The 23,459-nt window shown below is 45.3% G+C and overlaps 1 protein-coding gene across 2 annotated transcripts in view; it reads left to right on the top strand.

The window, feature by feature from the left end:
- Positions 1 to 23,459, top strand: part of SH3BP5 (SH3 domain binding protein 5) — an 80,563-nt gene that overhangs the window by 4,431 nt on the left and 52,673 nt on the right. The window lies entirely within an intron of this gene.

Here is a 23,459-nt window from a genome sequence, read left to right as displayed (position 1 = left end):
AGTTCAGCAGTGTGGCCAAGCCAGGTCTCCCAGCCTAGACCCATGCATTTTCCAGATGCCCTCCAGCTTTTATATTCGACCACGCCAAAGAAATAGAAAAATCAAAAAAAGCAAATCAGTTGCTGTCAGGCCAGTTCTGACTCGTGGCGACCGCCATGTGTGTCAGAGGACAACTGTGCTCCATAGGGTTTTCAGTGGCTGATTTTTCAGAAATTGATTGCCAGGTCTTTCTTCCAAGGTGCCTATGGGTTGACTCAAATTTGCAGCCTTTTGGTTAGCAGCCAAATGCATAGCCATTTGTGTCACCCAGGGATTCTCCAAATGAATAGACAAGTTGGAAATTTTTTTTTTTCCTTTGCAAAAGATCGATTTATTCATTCAGCAATTATGTGCTGGGCACTGTTCTGGGTTATGCATAAGACAGCCTACATTCTGAGGGTACAGTTGGTTCTACCGGATAAATTCTTTTTAGCCCTGATTTCCGAATTCCATTTCCAAATACTCTTAAATATTTGTGTGTCACAGGAAGCAAGCAGGGCAGGTGTTTCCTGCTGTGCCCTGAAGAGTATTTGGTAGCCCTGTGAAGCGAGGTGGTGAGGGCTGGGCCATGTTGCTGGCTGGCTTTTCATGATGTTATCATAACTAAGACTGACTAACAACAGCACTGCCCGGTAAAACTCAAGCTACATAAATAATTAAAAATTTCCTAGTAGCCATATTAAAAAGCAAAAAGAAACAGGTGAAATTAATTTTAATATATTTTACTTAGCCAAGAGTATCCAAGAGAGCATAATTTTAAACATGAAATCAATATAAAAATTTGTTAATAAGCTATTTTAGTTTTTTGTGTTTTGGGTACTAAGTCTTCAGAATCTGGTATGTATTTTATACTTAGAGCTCATCTCAGTTTGGACCGATGAGGCAGGGGACACAGGTCTCTGGACACCTGCCACATGGCCGGAGCCTGGAAGAGAGGATGCGGGGTATGTGTGTGAGTGTGTCTCTGTGTGTGTGTGTGGTCAGGGGTCTGTCCTTTAGTCAAGCACTGGCACCACCTTTGTGCTGGGCGGTCTGTTGGCCATTGGGGATTTGTCAGGGAACAAGACAAGCAAAAGCCTTGCCCTCGAGTTTACATATCAATTGGCGTCTTAGTTAACCTGGTACTGCTATAACACAAATACCACAAGTGGGCGGCTTTAAAGAACAGAAATTTATTTGATCCCAGTTCAGGAGACTGGAAGGCCGAATTCAGGGTGTGGCTCTAGGGGGAGGCCCTTCCCTGTGTATTTCAGCTTTTAGTAGCTGCCAGCAATCTTTGTCATTCCTGAGCTTGTAAATACTTCTTCTCCCTGTGTGTGTCTCTGTGTCTGTTGTTAGGTGCTGTCCAGTCGATTCTGACTCATGGCTACCCCATGTGACAGGGTAGAACTGCCCCATAGAGTTTTCTAGGCTGTAATCTTTATGGGAGCAGATTATCAAGTCTGCGTAGATTTAAACTGCCAACCTTTCGGTTACCAGCTGAGTGCTTAACTGTTGTGCCACCAGGGCTCCTTCTCTGTGCCTAGTCTGCTCTTTAACTCAGAAGTGATTTGATTTAGGACCCACCTTACTACATGTGGCCTCATTAACATAACAAAAGAAAGCCCCTGTTTCCAAAGAGGGTCATATTTATAGGCATCCCAAAACAAAACCCATTGCCCTCTGGTTGATTCCCACTCATAGCGACCCTATAGGACAGAGTAGAACTGCCCCATAAAGTTTCCAAGGAGTGGCTGGTGGATTCGAACTGCCCACCTTTGGTTAGCATCTGAGCTTTTAACCACCACGCCACCAGTGCTCCAGGGATAGGGCTTAGGGTTTTCAACATAAATTTTGGGGGCCGATGCTGTCCATTACAGCTGGGGATGAGGAGTGGAGAGGCAGAAAATAATTACTAATTGTGATGACTGCAATAAGAGTGATGTGACAGAGACTGGGAGGGGAGTCACTTCAGGTGACACTCGGGAGAGACCTGAAGATGGGGGGGTCCACGTGCAAAGAGGGCACACAGAGTGAGCAGCTTGGGGTGGTCAAGGAGAGGGGTTGAAGGATGTGGGGCTGGAAAACAGGCCATTTTAATATAAAGGTTTCCCCTACTTTTCGAAAGCAAAGTGTTCCTGTGAAACCTTTCACACGCCGAAATGGTATAAAGTGAAGCACCAATTACTATTAATTTACATGGGAAACATTTTTGAGTGTTCTCAGACCCAAAAAATAACATACCAAGTAACACATAAAACCCTCATGAGCTCTCTTAGGCTTTCTTACCTTAGGGACACATCTTGCTAATGGGTGCACAGAATAAATCAAGATAAAGCGCAGGTGCTCACACACAGTTCAAAACTACCGCAACTGTGTGACTTGATGCTGAGATGCCTCGTGTATGCAGTTCCCTGGGAGAAGCTTGGTGACCCCACTCTCACTGCTTAGGGTGCGCACTGCCTCTTTAACAGCTAGCTGCAAAACCAACGCTGATCGCTACTTCTGCTTTTTGCCTTTTTTTTTTGTAAAAGCCAAAATCCTCTTCCAATTTCGTTCGGTTATTGAAAACAGGTACTAATGTGGGGTTTTTTTTTTTTAAAGTGAACATGTATACTTTCAGAGCCTCTGGGGAGAGGGCCTTGCTGTCCATCCATTTCTTTCCCTTTGCTTTTGGGTTCTGATATGGAATGTTCAGCACCCTCTCCTGACTTTGTCCGATTCTGATTAAACTGAATTGGTGAGCAGGTTTGTGGCTCATCCACTCCTCGAATGTGGTGTCACTGTCTCTGGGCAACCACAGACAGGGTGTTCCTCCTGGTACTCACGTTCACCGTCCAGTCCTCGTCTCAGCTGTTTAGATCTGAGATGACCGAAAGACTGCTGCGTGCCGGCCACCTGCCATGTTGTCACTTGCACATCTGCCTCTTTCTGCTTGCGTCTGGCCTTGTTTGCACAGTGCCGGGGCCCCTTTAGGAGCCCTGGTGGTGCAGTGGTTAAAGCACTTGGCTGTTAACTGAAAGGTCAGCAGTTGGAACCCACCAGCTGCTCGGTGGGAGAAAGATGTGGCAGTCTGCTTCTGTAAAGATTTACAGCCTTGGAAACCCAATGGGGCAATTCTAATCTGTCCTGTAGGGTCGCTAGGAGTTGGAATTGCCTCAACGGCAGTGGGTTTGGTGGCCCCTTTGCACTCTGATGGATACTGGGGGGAGTGGGCCTCTTTAAGCTTTTCAAGGGAATAACCTTTTAACCAAAGGGCTAGCCTGGTGTTTCAAATTAAGATAATAATGTTATTTTCCCACAGACACATTGATTAATCAACTCTAATTATTAACCCATCAAATATTTATTGAGCACCTACTGTGTGCTAAGGACAGTTTTAGGTAATGAGGACGGAGCATTGGACACAATGGACAGGAATTGCTGTCCTCCTGAGAGTGGGGGAGGGAGGAAATGTAATGAACAAGATAAATGATTAAAATACACTGTGGGGCGGGGGTGGGAGGAGACAAGATACTTAGGGAACACTGAACTTCTGTTAAGGGTGATGGAAAAATTCGGGACTGGTTAATGGTGATAGTTGAGCAACATGATCCCCCAAAAACCCCAAACCCATTGCCATCGAGTCGATTCTGACTCATAGCGACCCTATGGGACAGAGTTGAACTGCCCCACAGAGTTTCCAAGGGGCACCTGGGGGATTTGAACTGCTGACCTTTAGGTTAGCAGCCATAGCACTTAACCACTATGCCACCAGGGTTTCCAGCAACATGATAAATGTAATTAATGTCTCTGAACTATACATGTGATGATTGTAGAAATGGCCTATGTTTTGTTACCTATATATTTGCCACAATAAAAAAAGAAAAATTTTTTAAAATTGGAAACAAATATACTAGGGAATGTGGTGATATGTGTGGAGGAGTAAAACAAAGCAGGAAGGGTCTCAGCAGGTGGTTATTTTGGGGTAAGAGAATGCCGTGTTTAATATGGTGGGCAGGAGAGGTTTCCCTGAAGGGGATGTCTGGAGAAAGACCATCAGAGGAAAGTGAGCCAGTGAGTCTTGTGGCCCTGTGGGGGAAAAGTATTCCAGCCAGAGGGAACAGCCAGTGCTAAGGGGAGAGTGGGCCCTGGCCCGTCTGAGAACCAGCAAGGGGGACCATTGTGCTGGGAGTGAGCTGAGCAGTGTACAGAGGGAAAGGAGACGGACTGAGAGAGAGAAATAGGCCATTCAGGGGTGTAACAAGCGTGCCAGGTGAGGTAACAAGTGAATATACTGATGCAATTTTAAGATGCATGTTATATAGAACCATCTTTTCTCAAATGTTGGCTGAAACAGATGCAGCACAGAGAATTTCCAGCTCTCACTGTAATTAAGATTTGCAGTATTCCACGCCAATTATTAACTGTTTATTAACTGTGTTTTCATTTTCTCCCTTGCTTGCTCCAAAAGGCAGGCTCTTCTTGGGCGGTGAAAATGGTCAAAGGGAGGAGGAGGAGAGAGGACAAAGCAAAGCCGGGTTAACCACATACAGCCCATCCGAGTAACCCAAAGCTGACTTTCCAGACTACTCTTCCCCAGGGAGGTGGAGGCAATTCATTGAGAATGTTTGTGCTTTTGCCCTCACTGCTTGGGCGGGGATGGTTTCTGGACAGATGGGCAGGGTGATTTGAAAAATTATTTGATTCTAGACATTTGTGTTCCCCAAACTTGTGTAAAGCCCACCCACAAAACCTCCCTTTTCCCTCCTCCAGCAAACAAACAAACCAAAAAAACCCAAACCCCCTGCCCTCAAGTCAATCCGACTCATAGCAACCCTACAGGACAAAGTAGAACTGCTCCATAGGGTTTCCAGGGAGCACATGGTGGATTTGAACTGCTGACCTTTTGGTTAGCAGCTGTAGCTCTTAACCGCTGCCACCAGGGTTTCCTTCCCAGCTCCAGAAAGCCTGGTGGCCTAGTGGTTAATTGCTACCGCTGCTAATCAAGAGGTCGGCAGTTCGAATCCGCCAGGCGCTCCTTAGAAACTCTATCGGGCAGTTCTACCCTGTCCTATAGGGTCACAATGAGTCGGAATCGACTCGACGGCAGTGGGTTTGGTTTTGGTTTTTTCTCCAAAAAGCCACAAAAATTTTCTTTAAAAAAAAAAAAATTTTTTTTTTTTTTTTTTTTTTTGAGCTTAGACTCTCTGGGGGTGAATTGGAAGCAGCCTGGCCTGGCTTTAATGAGTTATTAGTACAAGTCAGGGGAGGGGAAAAATCCCATTCTGAAAGGACAGTGTTGTAACTCCTTGGCACTTTGTCCTTCGAGCCCTGCGTGTGCTGGGAGGAAGGTCCTGTGAGACTTCGGCTGTGTTTTAAAGCGAGTGCTAGGGAATGCTGAAAGGATAAATGGAAGGGGACAGTGAGGAGTAACAGTTCCTTAAAGCTGGCACCAAATTCAGGGCCTGGGGGCAGGTTGCCGAGCTGGCCGGGAGAGGCCTAACCTCCTAGACACAGGTGAGATTTAGTGAAAGTGAACATTGGACCTAGACATTCTTGCAGCAAGCGCTGTTCGCCTCCTTTGTGCTGAGTCCTGAGTGCGGCTGGGGGACTACGGCCTCCCGCGTGCTTGTCCTGGGTGAAGCCGGGGGAACCACGTGCCTCCTGTGTGCTAAGTCCTGGGTGGGGCTGGGGGACCACGCACCTTCTATGTGCTTGGTCCTGGGTGGGGCTGGGGGACCACGTGATGTGCTCAGTCCTGGGTGGGGCTGGGGGAACCACGTGCCTCCTATGTGCTAAGTCCTGGGTGGGGCTGGGGGACATGCACCTCCTATGTGCTGGGTCCTGGGTAGGGCTGGGGGATCACGCACCTCCTATGTGCTCGGTCCTGGGTGGGGCTGGGGGACCAGCGATGTGCTCAGTCCTGGGTCTAGCTGGGGACCATGGTGGTAACAAGGCATGAGATGCACTCTGTACCTCCAGGGGTGTGCCCTGTCCCCGATGCACGCATGCAAGCGGGAGATAAATGCTGCAAGATGGAAGGGCAGGGCCCTTGGGAGGCCAGCCGAAGCGCTACTGGAGTCGGGGCATCAGCGTTGAGGCCTGAAGGCCCCAGGCTGTAAGAGAGAATCAGTTAGTGTTCAGAGTAGTCTGCACGTGGAGGAGGAAAATGCTGATATTACAGAAAGCCTCTGCAGCTTGAGAGTGCTTGGGAGAGGGGCATGGTTTATAGGACTCTTTGGTGATTGGCTGATCGTAAAGATAAACACACTTGAGGTCTTTAAAGTTTGGCCTCTGAAGGGTAGGACTTAGTGCTTTGGTGGTTCCCCCCACCCACTGCTGCCGGAATGTCAGGGGGCAGTGACCTTTGACCCAGCTATTGCACCTATAAGAATTTATGCTAAGGAAATAGCTGGACAAGGATATAGGCCCAATAATGTTCATTGCAGTATTGTTTAAAATGTTGGTAAATTATAAATCTAAATGTCTATCAGCAGAAGGTTGACTCAACAAGTTCTATATACACGTAATGACTGAATAGGATCTAGGTCTAAAAATGATGACACAGCTTTTTATTAACAGAGAAAGATGTTGAAATGTAGAAACCGGCTCCAGAAGAGCATATGTATAGTATGATGCTATTTTAAAAAGTATGTTTCTACACATAAAAAAGATTACGCACCAGTCACTGTACCTGGGAGGTGGGGAAAACAAAACAAAACCAACCTGTTACTGTAGAGTCGATTCCGACTCAGCGACCCTATGTATCTGGGAGGTGAGATGAGTGGTATTTATTGTCCTGACATTTTTCTAGGTTTTGAATTTTTTTGTACTGAGCTTGTATTAGTTTATAATCAGAAAAAAAGAAAAAGTCAACGCCACGGGGAAGGGGGTAGGTAGGAAGAAGGCAGTGATCTTGCCTTTAGGTTACATGGATTAAGATCTGAGTTCCGCTGACTAATTTGAGGGCCCTTGGCCCCAGGCTCCTTGTCTGTGAACTTGGGGACGTGATCCTTGTCCACACCCCTGGGTGGACCGGAGGATGGAGAAGATACTGCATGAGAGAGTGCTTTGAGAGCCGTAAAGTAGAGTGAAGGTGAGGGTCCCCGTCTGGCTGGCTGGTGTGGGGGAGCTGAGGCCCCGCTGGGTACGGCATGTTGGGAAGGCTCCCACAAGCTGCCCACTGGGGCCAGGCCGCCCATGGGGCCTAGTGATGGCTCTGTTCTCCTCCCCCAGGCTCCCACCATGACCTTTCTTTGTCAGAGAGACTAGCTCTGGGCACAGGGCCAGAGAGGGCTTGTGCAGGCCGGGATTATGGTGAATGGACTCTCGCAGTCACTGGGTTAGCAGGGCTTTCTTCCAGGCCTGGCTGCTGGGGTGTGGAAATGTTTGTTTCCCTGAGTGAGCTCTGCTTGGTCAGGGTGTGTCTTCTCCTGGGATTTGTCTGGCATGTCTTAGGTGCTCAATAGATGTTTGAGTGGCTGAATAACAACAGATGGCCCCTTAATAGCTGTGTGACCTTGGGTCAGTTACTTAGTCTCTGGCCCTCAGTTTTTCATCCCAGTGATGGCACAAGGTAAGCCATGGGGTGAGATGAGGGCTGTGGTGTGTGGGCACTTGCAGGAAAGTTTTGTGGTCCATTCTGGAATGTCTTTCCTGCCGTTTTTGTCTCCTGCTCTTCAATAAGCTAGTAATAATAGAGTGCCTGCTATGCGTCAGGCCACACTTTCCCACGTTACATAAACTCATTGAATCCTCAGACCAACGCTGAGATAGGTACTGTTAGTCTGTTGCCTGCCGTCAAGTCGATTCTGCCTCATAGCAACCCTATAGGATAGAGCTGCCGTAGGGTTTCCAAGGAGCGACAGGTGATTCAAACTGCTGACTTTTTGGGTTTCAGCTGAGCTCTTAACCACTGTGCCACCAGGGCTCCTAGTACTATTAAAAAAAAAAAAAAAACTATTAGCATCCCCATTTTGCAGATAACAGAACTGAGGCATAGAGAGTTCAAGTGTCTTGTTCTAGAGCAGGGTTTCTCAACCTTGGCACTGTCTTTGAAATTTTGGGCTGGGTATTTCTTTTTTGTTAGAAGCTGTCTGTGCCCTGTGGGATATTTTTAGCAGCATCACTGGCCTCTACTCATTAGATACCAGTAGTGCCTGCCCCCCCAGTTGTGACAACCAGACGTATCTTCAGATTTGCAGATGTCCCCTGGTGGGAAAAGTCAGCCCAGTTGTGAGCCAGTGCTCTAGAGCAATGCAACCAAAGTACGGTCCTCACATCACCACCGTCAGCGTGACCTGGGAGCTTGTTAGAATTGCCGAACCTTGGGCTCCACCCCAGGAGTCTGTTCTAACCAGCTCTCCCTGTCTCATGCGCTTCAAAGCACCCATCCTCTTCTCTAGCGCATATTCACCAGGCTGTATTATTGACTGAGCCCCTGGATGGCAGGGACTGGGTCTTTCTGTCTTGTGTCCCCAGCATCTCATTCAGTGCCTGCACTGTTGGGTACAGTGAATGTCAGAGTGAATTGATGTTAATTTACTGAGGGTCAGAATCAAAGCCACTTGCCCTTATGGACTGGTGACTCTAGGCATTGTCCTACATGGTGTCCTACAAAGCAGGCAGGGCCCTTTTTCTCAGTACCTGCTCTGGAATTGCCTCCGTTCCTCAGACTCTTCCTGAGCAAGGCCAACCCCGGGCACAACTGTGGTGTGTTCTCATTCCCTCGTGGATGTAAGATTCTGCCCTGCTTGGGGATGTTTGCATGGTAACCTTTCACATTGAACAAGGATGACATGTGGATGTGGACAAGCCACCCTGCCCAATTTAGAGGAAGAAACATGAGGTTATAAAACTATTATGTGTATAAAAAAAAAAGTATATGAAACTAAAAAAACCCATACAGACAGTAAAAGAAATGTGTGTCTGTGCAAAGGAAAATTTGAGAATAGTCATTCATAATGTCCACAAACCACAAACTACTTGTTGCCATTCAAGAAGAAGTAAACAACAAAGTAAGAGTTTAGAAACTTTTTTTTTTTTTTTTTAGCAATTTGGTATGGCTGTGACATCCCAGTGGCATTTTATTTTTCTAGTTATTTATTGTATTTTACAGAAGTGTTGGTTCATTACGGGCTGGGAAAAAAAGAACCCATCACCACAGACAGTTGGAGAAGCACAGCTCTAGAAAACTGTATCCTCAAACGCCATCAATGGTTATGGCTTAGTCGCTGGGAGTGCTGGTCAGTTTTTTTCGTTTATCAGCATTTTCTGAATTATTTACAGATGAACATATTTTATGTTTTCATAGGCAAGGAATGGGGGGGGATGGAGAAGGATGGCCTTTTTTTTTTTTTTTTTTTTGAAGATGGCTTTGTAAGCCAAGTAAATGCATTTCTATGGATGGAATTTTAGGAACTGTGAATGCTGGTGGGAAACATCTCTGGATCAGGAGTCCTGCCTTAATTGTAGCTAAACCTTGTTGTCCGTGGGTTTGCTTGGTGAATGGCTGTATTGTTAAGCTCTTGTAGTAATTCATGAAAGAACAGGAAGTGCTTCTTTAAAGGCATTTTAGTATCGTCTATAGTCAAGAAACCCTCATTTATACACTTACAAAAGAAATCACGAAGACTTTATAGTGGAAAACATTCTGAACACTCAAACTCAGTTATTATATATAAATAGTGTATTTAAGTATTTAGCATCATTTCTAAATGGAAAAAGACTTGTGGACACACACAGGCTTTCTTGTACAACCTCATTCACTGTAGCCATGTTAGCAAAGTGACGTTAGCATGGGGTGTTGGCTAGAATATAGAAAAAGCTATTTAATATTGAAATGGACTCTATTGTCTCAAAAAAATTAGATTTGCTTTCTTTTTAAGCTATAAAGATAAATAAGATCATACGTAAACTTTCTTGGCCTCTCAGCTGGAACCCTTGCTATCGTAATACAGCAAGCAGTGTCTTCTATGACAAGATTGCACCCCCAAGTTTATCCAGGATGCCTTCCCTCTGACTCTGAGGTGTCCATGGGTGTTTCCACCTCAAAAGAAGGCAGGCTATGGGCTTGACAGATGCGTTGCTGTCTCAGCGGTAGATTTTCCAGTAGCTGTCAAGTCGACTTCAACTCAAGGTGACCCCATGCGTTGCAGAGTAGAAGGGCACTCCATAGAGTTTTCAATGGCTGATTTTTTGGGAAACTGATCACAAAGCCTTTCTTTCAAGGTGCCTCTGTGTGGACTCAAATCTCCAATCTTTTTGTTAGTTGCCAAGTGCTTAACTGTTTGCACCACACCGGGACTCCTGGGGATAACAATCTCCAAATCCCCAAGTTGACCCTGAATATCAAGGGATACCCTTCAGTACTGAGAGCTCTGGTCCCTGTGGACTGTAGTCTTTTAATGCTGAGCTGTTATTATTCCTTTGGAGTAATTATTTTAGGGGCTTTTAACGTAGTGGTGGGGTGTGTGTGTATGTTTTGGCTGAATGAATTAAACATCTATTGAACCTCATCCTTTTGGCAGGCATCCCAGGTATCTTTGCCCAGCCCTCCCCATTGAGAATTACTTAATCTGCCTATGGCCACATAGATGTTTCTGACAGTGAAGACTCTTGCTTTTATGCAATGCGTCTTAACCAAGAGTCTTCCGATAATTTGCTAAAAGCGGCTCTTAGAGAGCTCGGAGAATTTGGCCCTTTCATTTCCTTAAAGGAAGATGGAAAAACATTTTGTTCTATTCTTGCCTGATTTTTCCTTTGCTGTGTTTTGATGGATTATCTAAGAGATATTAGTGTTTGCTCTGACAGAAAGAAACTGCTGGTGGGGAGACAATGAGAGGGATATCCGCTGTTTATCATAACTGCAGCCAAGCCCACTTAATATAAACTGTTTCATTGTTTGGCAGCAAACTCAGCCTCAGCATGATAAGTGGGGTTTGGTTGTCTTCGTCCACTCCACCCTTTTGTTGCCAGCCTGCAAAAGCGTTCAGCTTTGTTTTGATAGATTCGAAGCACATAGATTTAATGTTTTCTTCCCTGGTTTTCGGCATTATTGGAAGAGATGAAATAAGGGTGTTGTCCTGTCTCATTGTTCTAGTTACCATTTCTGCCCAACAAATTACTAAAATGTAATGGCTTAAAAGAATCATTTTGTTTTGCCCATGATTTTGTGGTCAGGAATTTGGGGACAGCTCAGCTAGGTGGTTCTCAGTTGAGGAGTCTCATGTAGTTACAGTCAGATGTCATCTGGGGCTGTGGTCATCTGAAGGCTCAGGTGGATTGGATGTTCAAGCAGCTCTCACTCACATGTCTGGGAAGCTCAGCTGGGTTGTCAACCAGAGGGTCCACATGCGACGTTTCCAGCACAGCCCTCTCAGGTAGTCTGACTTCCTACCTGGTGTCTGACTTCCCTCAGAGTGAGCATCCTAAGAAGACCAGATGGAAGCTTCAAGGCCTTTTCTGATTGAGCCTTGGAAGACACCTAGCATCAGTTCTATTGGTCCAAGCCATCATGAGCCCACCCACACTCAAGAGGGATTCATAGACTAACCTCTTGATAGGAGGAGTGCCAAAGAACTTTGAGGCCTTGTTTTAAAACCTCCATACTCAAGGTGATGATGTAGAGATAACAAATGGCCTGTTTTATGACTAGCAGGACACCTGTTTGCATCCTTCCTTCTTTCTCTTTACTTGTGTTGATTTCATAAACAACCACGCTTCATAGCACCTCCTTGAGTCGCTTGACTGGTTAACCAGCCAGCAGAGCAAGGACTTTGGTTAGCGCTGCCAGTGACTCTTAAACAAGCCAGCAACAGCGAAAGCAAGAGGGAGCAGTTTTTAGCAATGCCGTGGGTCTTGCAATGGGAAATTATTTGTGGTCTTCCCATTTCTTAAAACTTCTTTCTGAGGGACAATTATGCCACAACTTTAACGCCTATTAAAATGAGTGCAGCCTAAAGCCAAAGGTATGATGTCTAGGCAGACACTTTTTACATTTAGAGGGGGAGGATTCTAAAACTCCTTGAACAAGTCTTGACATGCTGCTTGCTTTCCCTGTGACTGGTTTTGCTAGCATCTCCACTGGGGAAAGAGAACCCTGGTGTTGCTTTCATTTGCTAGAAGTTGGATCTGTTCCCCCAGCTGGAACTTGTTAAAGAAGATCATTTTAATGCTATGAAACTTGGGGGTCAAAAAAAGCATAGGAAAACTTTTTGGGAGACTACGGAGACTAAACCACATAGCATATGGCAGTAGAAAGGATGGGTTTTGGAGTTTGGGAGAACTGGATTTGAATTCCCCTCCTGTACATCTTTGAGTCAGAATCGACTCGACGGCACTGGGTTTGGATTTTTGTTTTTCCTGTGCCTCTTGTGGTACAAGTGGTTAAATGTTTAGCTGCTAACCAATAGGTCCGCAGTTTGAATCCACAGGCCACTCCTTGGAAACCCCATGAGCCAGTTCTACTCTGTCCTATAGGTTTGCTATGAGTTGGAATGGACCGGACAGCCATGTGTTTGTGCCTCTTAGCAGTGTAGTCTTGGGTAAGTTTTTTTTTTTTTTTTTTTTTTTTTTAATCTTTTCTGAGTTTTAATACCTATCTTGCCAGGCTGTTAAGGATTAAATTAGGCGATGTTTGTGAAGTGCCTGGCATGGTACCTAGCACATAAAAAAAAAATATTGGTCCTTTCCTTCCTACCCTTTGCTATTTAGTAAATAACTGCATCTACATAAAAATAGCTGCCATTTATTGAAGGCTTATTGTGCTAAGTATTGTGCCAAGTGCTTTATATAGTTTAGCCTGTTGATTCTCATAACACCCTTTGCAGATGTTGATGAGAAATGGAGGCATTGAGAGATTAAGGAAATTCTCCAAGGTCACACAGCCAGTCAGTGGTGGAGCCAGTGTGAATCCAGGAGTCTGAGGCCTGAGCCCATGTGTTTAAATACACCCTGTGTTTGGGGGGGGTGGGGCATGGAGGGTGCACATGTGGAAACCCTGGTGGCATAGTGGTTAAGAGCTATAGCTGCTAACCAAAAGGTTCTGCAGTTTGAATCCACCAGGCACTCCTTGGAAACCCCAGGGGGGCAGTTCTACTGTGTCCTGTAGGGTCACTATGAGTCCGAATTGACTCGATGGCAATGTTTTTTTTTTTGTTGTTGTTGTTTAGGGACACATGTAAGATTGAAAGACCAGGTTTTGCGTCTTTGCCCAGACCCTAACCAGACATACATCCTTTCCTAAGTAGATGGGCATTCTTGGGAGAGGACCTTTACCTCCTTGGGGTTTCAGTTACCTCATCTCTGGAATGGTGGGAGCATCTAAGCCAAATGATGGATAAAGTCTTTTCCATGTCCAGTGTTGTATGATGCTGAGATTTTGATTTTAATCTAGCCGCATGCTGAATGAATTCTGAACCATCCGCCATCTGGATGAGAAAGGGTCAATCTAGGCTGCAATAGGTTTAGTATTTTATTTTTGAAGCAATACTTGCACACAGTTAAACAAACAAAAGCCAAACAAACAAAAGAAAACTGAGCCCTGAGAAGTTGTAACGAAAAATGAAAGTCTTTTGCCCACTCCGGCTCTACTCCGAGGAGCAACTGCTTCTAACTCTTCTTTTACCCGTTTCTTCTGGTCCTTTCCTCCATATCTTTAGTGTTAGAGCAGTGGGCTTTGGCTTCAGTTCTTTGGCACCCTGCGCCCTGGTTTCTTCCCATTCCTATGAGCTGCAGTCAGGGGAGAGGTTATCCAAAAGCCAGCGGGAGTGAGACAGCTAGCTTGCCTGGAATGCTGGGGTGGGCGGGTGCGTGCTTCCCATGGCAGCTGTGCTAAATGATCTCCAACGCTTCCCAAGGCTGAGCCAGATTTCCCTTCAAATCTCATGGTAATTATAAAATGGACCTTGTATGTAATAACAGCCGGGGTGGCACTGGTGAAACAGCCCCTCCAGTAAATGTGCCCATCAATTGTATAATCCATCTGAAGGCCAATGACTGAAGTTCTGGAAAAAAGTGGGTCTTGAAATTGAGGAACTATGTTAAGCCTCTTGATGGAAACCTGGAAATAGCTCACTTGTGGTTGAGCTCAGTAAAACGTGGTGGTTTCAGCAATTCTGCTTCTTACACAAGAACCCAGTGGGTTTAAAAACATGCCACTGATGAGAAACCACCGGGTCTTGTCACTATTTCCCCCTGTGTGTGTGTGGGAGGGGGTGGGAGGGTGGGGTGGGAAAGGTATCGTTATGTAATGTAAGTCCCTCCCCCAGGGCCTTGTGAGGACGGATCCCTGTGCCTGAGTTTGAAGGCCTAATGGTTTTTTTCCTGTGTTTGTGGTGCTTTGGACCTTGGGCTATTTAAACCTTTTTTTTTTTTTTTTTTGTAATTGGTTAAATTCCACTCTGGTGGCTATTGCCTATGTAACATCAACAAAAATGATGAATCGGAAGCAAGTCTCTTCCAACTGATAGACATTCTACAAAATAACTGGCCCATATTATTAAAAAAAAAAAAAAAAATCAAGGTTATAAAAGAGAAAAACCCAGAAACTATCTGGATTCAAGGAAACTAAGGAAACATGACAACTAAATATAACCTGTGAGCCCTGGGTTGGATCCTAGACCAGGAAAAAAATTGTTTTTCTTTTACTATAGAACACGTTCTGTTAGTTATCTAGTGCTGCTAAACAGAAATACCACAGGTGGGTGGCTTTAACAAACACATTTATTTTCTCACAGTTTAGGAGGCTAGAAGTCCGAATTGAGGGTGCCAGCTCTAGGGGAAGTCTTCCCGACTCTGTCAGCTCTGAAGGAAGGTTGTCTCTTCCGAGCTTCTTCTCTTGGGCGATGTTCCTGTGGCTTGGCATTGCTTTTCCCTCGTCTCTGTTCTACTCGTTTGCTTGTTTAATCTCTTTTATATCTCAAAAGAGATTGACTCAAGGTATATCCTATAGTAATCCTGCGTCGTTAACATAACAAGGACAACTCATTTCCAAATGGATTATGACCACAGGCATAAAGGTTAGGATTTACAACACATACTTTTAGGGGAAGTAATTCAATTCTTAACACATTAATAGAACAATGGATGCAATTTGAATAAAGTCGTAGATTAGGTTACTAGCACACCCTGTCCCCACTTATCACCATGATTAGTTTCCAAAGACCAGGTCGTCTTGCGAAATTGGTGTTATGCAAAAATGGAGGATGACTACGTCATTACATAACTGCCAAACCACTGAGAATCACGGTCCAGTCAAGCTGACGCATAACCTTAACCATCACAGCCAGCATGACTCTCACCTCGCTCCTCGGCATTTGTTACTGCCAGATGTACATCATTAATGCACAAATTAGTTGGACAGTAGTTTTTCACTATTGTTGCAAATGCTAAATGTCGGGTAATGATATAGTCGGTGAGAAGTAGGTGAATTGTATTTTGATCATTGTACTCTTGTTACGTTAAGAGGATGTTCTTGTCTTTAGGAAATACAAGTTATTCTGGGACGTCATAGTTATCTAGTGCCGCTGTGACACATATATCACAAGTGGGTGGCTTTCAAGGACAAATTTGTTTTGTTATAGTTCAGGAGACCAGAAATCTGAATTCAGAGTGTGGCTCTAGGGGGATGTCCCTCCTTGGCTGTTTCAGCTTTTGAGTAGCTGCCAGCAATCGTTGTAGGTGCATTTGTCTTGTCTTGCCTTCCCCTTCTCCCTGTGTGTGTCTCTGTGTCCACTCTACTGTTTTTATAACTCAGAAGTGATTAGATTTAGAACCCACCCTACTGGAATACGATCTAATGAACACCAGAAAGAAAACCCTGTTTCCAAACAGGAGTATATCCACAGGCATAGGGGTTAGGATTTCAATACATATTTTGGGGGGAAACATTTCAATCCCTAACATCGGTTAAAGGGACACCTGTCTGCATCTTAGCCTTGTTTTTTCTTAAGTCTGAAATTGTTTTAAATTAAAAAGTTATAAAAACAAAAACCAAAGAGCCTTTTTCCCATCCCCAGACCTGCCACCTGCCTTATCTCAGCCTCCAAGTCACAGCACCCGTTTTTTAGCTCTAGAATCTCTATGTCTGCTAGTGCTTCCAAAAGAAAGCTGCATGGACCCAGTCTGGTGGATCAGATGGGAAGGCCAGCCGTCACGCTGGCTTGTTCTGGCAATGGAATTCGGTGCTCACCTTGTTTGGAGACATTCTATGGTCAAATCAGAGGTCTAAACCAGAGCCCTCTGCCTAGGAGGAAATCAGTTCTCCTTAGGTCTGAAAAGGCTGTACCCATTGCTATCGAGTCAATTCTAACTCATAACGACCCTATAGGCAGAGTGGAACTGCAGCATAAGGTTTCCAAGGAGCGACTGGTAGATTTAAACTGCTGACCTTTTGGTTAGCAGCCGAGCTCTTAACCACTATGCCACCAAGGTCCAAGACCCTTGTTAACCTCCAAAACCAAAAAATTCCAACTCATAGCGATCCTGTAGGACAGAGTAGAACTGCCCCATAGGGTTTCCAAGGCTGTAAATCTTTACGGAAGCAAACTGCCATATCTTTCTCCCATCAAGCAGCTGGTGGGTTCCAACCACCGACCTCTCGGTTAGCAGCTGGGCACTTAACCACTGTACCACCAGGGCTCCTTTGTTAACATCAAAGGAGGGAAACTTGCAGGAGGAAACTGTGATGACCGCCATCTTTTCTTTCTGTGTGGTGGAGGAAGCCTCTTGGTTCAGAACCAGGGCAGTCTGTGCGGTGCTGTGGGAAGAGGCCTGGGCTGGGGAGCAGGAACAGGATCTGGCCTCATCACTGGGGCTGTCGAGATATACAGGGCTTGCCCAGGAGGCCAGAGTTGATGGGGGCCAAGCTGGGTTTAGGATGCTCTGTACACTGTACCAGAACCCACTCACAGGGCCTAAATAAAAGGGAGGATTTTTGTCCTATAGGGTCGCTATGAGTGGGAATCGACTTGCCAGCAACAGGTTTATAGGAGTGTTTTGTGGAGGTCGAGAGGAAGCATTGCTGAGTCTGATTGGGAGAACATACCTCCTCGTTTGCCCCAACAGCCCTGGTTTATGTCATCATCCCAGAATTACTATTGTGCCCCTCTCACTCTCGACAGTGTCCTGGCTTGATTGGTATGGCCATGTAATTGCAGGTTTAGAATCAGGAACCCAGATAATCTCCTACCGCCTCCCGTCTGGTGTCTCCGAATTTTCTCCACATTTGCTTTCTTCTCTGTCTGTCTCCCTTTCCCTTCTCTGGCTTCCTCAGCTCTGTTGTCTAAGAGAGGGTCTTGTATCAGGAACGTGGCAGCAAGGTTCTGCCCTGTGGGAAGGGACAGTCCTCACAAGAGGAAGTAGCAGGGTTGGTAGGCACCCCAAGAGGCCTCTGCTACTGAAGTCAGGGCTCAAGGGGAAAAGAAAAGGAATCCGAAGGGAGGGGAGTCAGGCCCTCGGTCTGACCCTGGTTTTTTCTTTCCTTTCCGTTCATGCTTCCATCACTTTGGAACTGTTTTAGCCATGTCATCCTAGTTGAAAGGATGAGACACTGGTGTGGAATTGGGCCTGCATAGTGATAGGGCGTGTGGTGGCCCTGGGCAGGGCTGGCTTGAGCTCTCTGGCGGTCTTTTGACCTTGGCCTCCCCCTTTCCCTCTGTTTTCTCCTGGCTCCTACATGCGTCACCATGCCTAGGCCTTTCTGGGTTGGCTCATTTGGCTCTCTCTGCTGGTGCCATCTTTCAGTTTCTGTTTCTGCTTCAAAATTCCTAAAGGTGGAACCTGATTGTTCTGGCTCCCCTTTTCACAGGGCAATAAAAGGTGCTGCGTCTGGGAACTGGGGCTGAAAGAAGAAAAACCAGTCAGGGGCAGAGAGGGAAGGCAGCCAGAGAGCCTGAGGAGCCTGATCTGATGTCTCGAAGTGGAGAAACCTGTTGCCGTGGAGTTGAGCCTGACTCTTGGCAACCCCATGTGTGTCAGAGTACAAGTGTGCTCCGTAAGGGTTTCAGTGGCTGATTTTTTGGGAGTAGATCCCCAGGCCTTTTTTCTGTCGTGCCTCTGGGTAGACTCAAACCCCCAACCTTTAGCTTAGCAGCTGAGCACTTAACTGTTTACACTGCCCAGGAATTTCCAAAATGGAGAAACAGCTGAAATCCCAGGGTCTAGAGGCTACACCTGTGCTGTCCGGTGTAGTAGCCACTAGCCAAATGCAGCTGTTTAAATTATAATTTAAATTAAATAAAAAAATAAATTCAATTCCTTGGTTGCACTAGCCACAATTTAAGTGTTCATGTAGCCACATGGGGTTAGTGGCTTCTATATTGGATAGCAGATACAGAACATATCCATCATCGCAGAAAGTTTTAGCGGGCAGTTCTGGAGAACACTTACTTCCTTTTCACCCAAGCACTAGTAAAGTGGTTTCTTTGTGTGTTTTCGTAGCTGCCAGAAGTGTGCTTAGAGAGTAGATTGGATGGGCGATAAGAGAACTTGATTTGTGGTAAGCTTGAAAACTCTCAGTGAGTCAGGATGTTTCCGGTGGTGCCTTTTGTCATGTAATTCTAGAATATTCCTGCTAACAGACTTTAACAATTATTCTAGGGCATGATTACTTCCCTAGCTTCAGTTGTTTTCCTGCGGCTGTCACAATTTTGTCACGTACTATTTATTTCCTGTTTTCCGCTAAATGGACTCACTTACACCTTAGTTTGTTTGAAAAGGAAATTTAGTTTCATGACTATAAATGGAGAGCCGTAAAGGGAAATAAACTTTTTAAAAGCAAGCTTTCTATTGAAGAACGATATATATATTTGCTGGACAGTTTGTGACTTTAAGGAAGTAACGTTATTTTGTTTCCAGGGATGTATTGTTAGGGTTACCGACTTCCATCAGGTACCTTTCTCTGTGGAAAGCTCTGAGCCTGGACTAGCTTCCTCTTTCTTAAAACGGAGATTCGCAAATGTAAAGAATTGTTAAAGCTATAGTAGCACCTAATAGAGGCTTTCTCTGTGACAACATCAGAATGATTTAAAAAAGATCTGAGAAAGAATGACTGCTCACTGTTGTTGAAAACACACTGGCATTTGTTTGCCAGAGGTCTTTGCGGGGCAGGCCAAGGGGCGGGTATGATGTGGTGCCACGCATCAGACCTCAGACTTCTTACACTTTAGCAATTATTAAGTAGCCCAGAGAGCTTTTGTTTTTGTTGGTGATATCTGTCAATATTTGCCATACACCTACTCCTCACCTATTAACTGTCTTGTTATCTGACATTTCACATTTATAACAGTAGTAAAAAAAAATCTATCTGCCTATTTTGCATATTAACAACGTCTATCTGGCAGTAACGAATGCTGGGGTGTGAGGTGAGAGTAATGCTGGCTGTGGTGGTTAAGATTATGTGTTGGCTTGGCTGGGCCGTGATTTTCAGTGGTTCGGCAGTTATGTAATGAGGTAGTCATCCTCCATTTTGTGATCTGATGTGTTCATCCTTGATTTTCACATAACGCCAATTTTCATATAACAGCCAGGTCTTTGGAACCTAACCATGTTGATAAGTGAGGAGTGGGTGTGTTAGAAATTAAAACTAAGAAAATGTAAAAATCTATATTTTACAACAATAAAGAAAAAAAGAGAATTTATAAATCTGTATTATCATTAACAATGGCAATATAAACTTAAACTACATGTTAACATAAGTAATAGATTTTAATATTTTTCCCAACAAAAAAATTAATGAAAAGAAAATTGTTTTCCACTTTTTGCTAATCCCTGGCTCAGTAGAAGAGAGCTGGAGTCCCGTATCCGCTTTTGCATTCTCTGTGTTGTGATGTCACATGTCACGCCCCCTCTGGAAAATGTCAGCCAGCATACATGAGAGAATGAAAGTGTAAAAGGCAAAGAGCATCTTAGCTTATTCTGAAAATGGTTTTAACATGAAAATCTCTGAATAGATCTTGGAACCCCCTGGTGGTCTCCCGGACCACACTTTGAGAGCCACCAGTGATGTGAAAGTCACGTTGGACCAAAAGCCTGAAGACCTATGTTTTTGTCCAAAGCCTGGCGCTTTTTTTTTTTTTTTAAATCTAAAGCCCTGTGACCTTAGGCAGAGCATTTCACTCCCAGGGCTGCAGTTTTCTTATCTGTAGCCAGGGATAGTCGTTCTTGCTGAGCCTGTCTTTCGAGGTTGCTGTGAGGCTCAGATTGTTAGTTGACAATGCCTGTGAAATCTTTCTACAAAGGGAAAGTAGTGTATCTATAAATCGTATCACTAGAGATCCTTTGAAGTTTGGTGCCATCTTTAATTTGTAGGACGTTATTTTAAAAAGCCAATGTCCCATCTTAATCTCACTTGGTTCTGGGACAAGTTTGTGAAGGGAACAGGCTGACATTCTGGGTTTTCAAGCGAGGTAATTAAGGATAGGTGAGTGAATTGGCCAGAAAACGGGCTGGTCCCCAGCGAGGTGCCGCCTGGTACTGTTCCCAGGGGATGGAAAGGATGGAAGCTGGTGCGGCTGGTTGGTTCAGCTGGAGTTGTTACCTCATGCAGGGCTGTTTTTGACACACTCACACACTGCGAAGGGGAGGGGAGCCGCCCTCAGCAGTTCTCTGCTTGAATGAATTGGCCTCAGTCAGTCTGACTCACCTAATGCATGTGACACACTTTGCAGATGCGAAGAGCTGAGGCTTCATCCAGGCAGAGTGAACCCTTTCAGAATTCCTTCCAGGGCTGATCTGAGAAATCAGCTGGTAAACAGCACTGGGGTGGTGAATGGCTTGTTTTTCTTTCCTGGTAAAAGGTCTGCTGGGTCTCCAGAGATGCGTTTGTAGTTCACAATGGCTCCCGTCCCTGAATCATTTAATGTAGGGAAAACGGTCACTTCTTCCTCCCTGGACATTCCTGGAAGCTACCCCCACCTCTAATCTTGGAAGGCACATTGGTTTGTAATTGTAGGAGCCAAAGGAGCATGGTCAAGTCTCTTCTTTAACTAGGAAATAAGTCAAAAAACCAAGTCCAATAGTGTCATGTTGGCTTTTTAGGCACATTTAGGACAGATTTTAAGGAATGCTTTTTGGTGAGATTGAATTAAGTTCCTCAGATTCTGCTCCTTAGAAACATGGCTTTATCATCGGGGCAGATGCCCTCCAGAAGTTGACTGTGTTTAATTCCAGTGTTTGGCCATAGTGTGGCGTATAGATGGGCCCTTCCCTCTCTCTCTACATCAGCATGACCACCTTAAGGTGTATCTTTCAATCCCACGTCTTTTTTTTTTTTAAAGGCCAATTCAATTGCAAGTGACAGATACCAATTCAGCCCAGCTTAAACAAAGGTGATGGGGACAGTGCTGGGGGTGGTTGGGGTGTGTGACTGCCCTGGCTCTGAGACATGGAGTACCGGGCCAGACTTTAAGGCGTGGATGGCTTCAGAGACTCTAAGTGTCATTGGAATTCGATTCTCCCTCGTTTCTTCTCTGCTGCCTTCTTTCTGTCAGGCTTTCACCCCATGGTGGCAAAATGGCTGCCTTCTGCTCCAGGCTTTCATTCCATTCTCCCAGCCATCGCAGCGGAAAAAAAATTTCTCTTTCCAGAGGTTTCAGAAAAGTCCCAGAATGAAATCTCATTGATCCTGATGGGTCACATGCTCCTGCCTCAGTAATCACCAAGGCTAGGAGTATACAGTGTGATTGGCCAGGTCTAGTTACCTGACCATGTTTGGGACCAGAGTTGTGCCACTGAGGACTGAGAGGTTGGGTGAGGCCCGAGGAGTATGAGGGCTGTTACCTTGGGCAGGCAGGGAAGATTTTGATGCTGAAGTCTGTGGGCTCCCACAGCCCAGTACTTAGGGCAATTAATTGTTACTCGAATAGCTGTTATTGTCTGCAAAGTGGTAAAAGAACTGTTGGCTTCAATTCATCAGGGAGAAGACCGCCTCTGTGCTTAGCTTTTAACAGATCTCGGATGAATAGGCTTGTTGGTGGTTGGATGTCTGTTAATCATGCATCCTCATCCTTGAAGCATAGCCTCTTTTACAGAGCGAAAACCTGATATTAAATCACCCCTCTGGGGTTCAGTACTCCTCGATGGTCACATGTTAATACAGATAGTTGCGGAAGGACGTTGACCAGGCTGGTGGTGCCTGGACCTGCTCGTCAGACTCACCTGAGATGCCTTTGAAACTACTCTGCAGGCAGTTTACTCTTTTGTAAGACCCTTATCTGATCAGGTACTGCCTCTGCTTAAAAATCCACCGTGGCTCCTGTCACGGATTGAGTTGTGTCCCCCCAAAATGTGTGTCAATTTGGCTAGTCCATGATTCCCAATGTTGTGTGATTGTCTACCATTCTGTCATCTGGTGTGATTTTCCTGTGTGTTGTAAATCCTACCTCTATGACGTTAATGAGGTGGGTTTAGCGGTAGTTGTTAATGAGGCAGGACTCAATCTACACAAGATTAGGTTGTGTTTTAAGTCAATCTCTTTTGAGATATAAAAGAGAAGTGACCAGAGAGACATGGTGTCTTAGTTATCTCGTGCTGCTATAACAGAAATACCACAAGTGGATGGCTTTAACAGAGAGGTTTATTCTCTCACAGTCCGGTAGGTTAGAAGTCTGAATTCAGGCCACCAGGTTCAGGGGAAGGCTTTCTCTCTCTGTTGGCTCTGGAGGAAGTTCTTTGTCATCAGTCTTTCCTTGGTCTGGGAGCATCTCAGCGCAGGAACCTCAGGTCCAAAGGACGCTCTGCTCCCGGCACTGCTTTCTTGGTGGTATGAGGTCCCCATGTTTCTCTGCTCACTTCTCTCTTTTATATCTCAAAAGAGAATGGCTTAAGACACTATCTAATCTTGTAGACCTCATCAATATAACTGCCACCAACCCATCTCATTACATCATAGTACTGGGATTTACAACACAGAGGGAAATCACATCAGATGACATAGTGGTAAACAATCATACAATATGAGAAATCATGACCTAGCCAAGTTGACAGATATTTTTGGGGGACACAATTCAATCCATGACACATGGGGACTTCATACCACCAAGGAACAAGAGCGGAGAATAGCGTGTCCTTTGGACCCAGGGTCCCTGCGCTGAGAAGCTCCTCAACTGGGGAAGATTGATGAGGAGGACCTTCCCCCAGAGCTGACAGAGAAAGCCTTTCCTTGGAGCTGGCACTCTGAACTTCTAGCCTCCCAGACTGTGAAAGAATAAATTTCTATTTGTTAAAGCCATCCACTTGTATTTCTATCACAGCTGCACTAGATAACAAAGACAGCTCCTCACTGCCCTTGTGGTAAAGTTCAAATGCCTTAATTGGCATATGTCTCTTACTATGGCTCCAACACCCCCACCCCCGCGCCATGTTTTGCTCCTGTTATTTATTCCCTTTCATATCTTCCTCCTCCCCGCCTCCTAATCTGGTGAAATCTCCCTTTCTTCATGGCCTGGCTTGCATGACAC

The sequence above is a fragment of the Elephas maximus genome, chromosome 27 (genome assembly GCF_024166365.1).
Source record: "Elephas maximus indicus isolate mEleMax1 chromosome 27, mEleMax1 primary haplotype, whole genome shotgun sequence".
NCBI lineage: Eukaryota > Metazoa > Chordata > Mammalia > Proboscidea > Elephantidae > Elephas > Elephas maximus.
The sequence above is the reverse complement of the archived record's forward strand: the minus strand, read 5'-3'. Positions and strand labels throughout refer to the sequence as shown.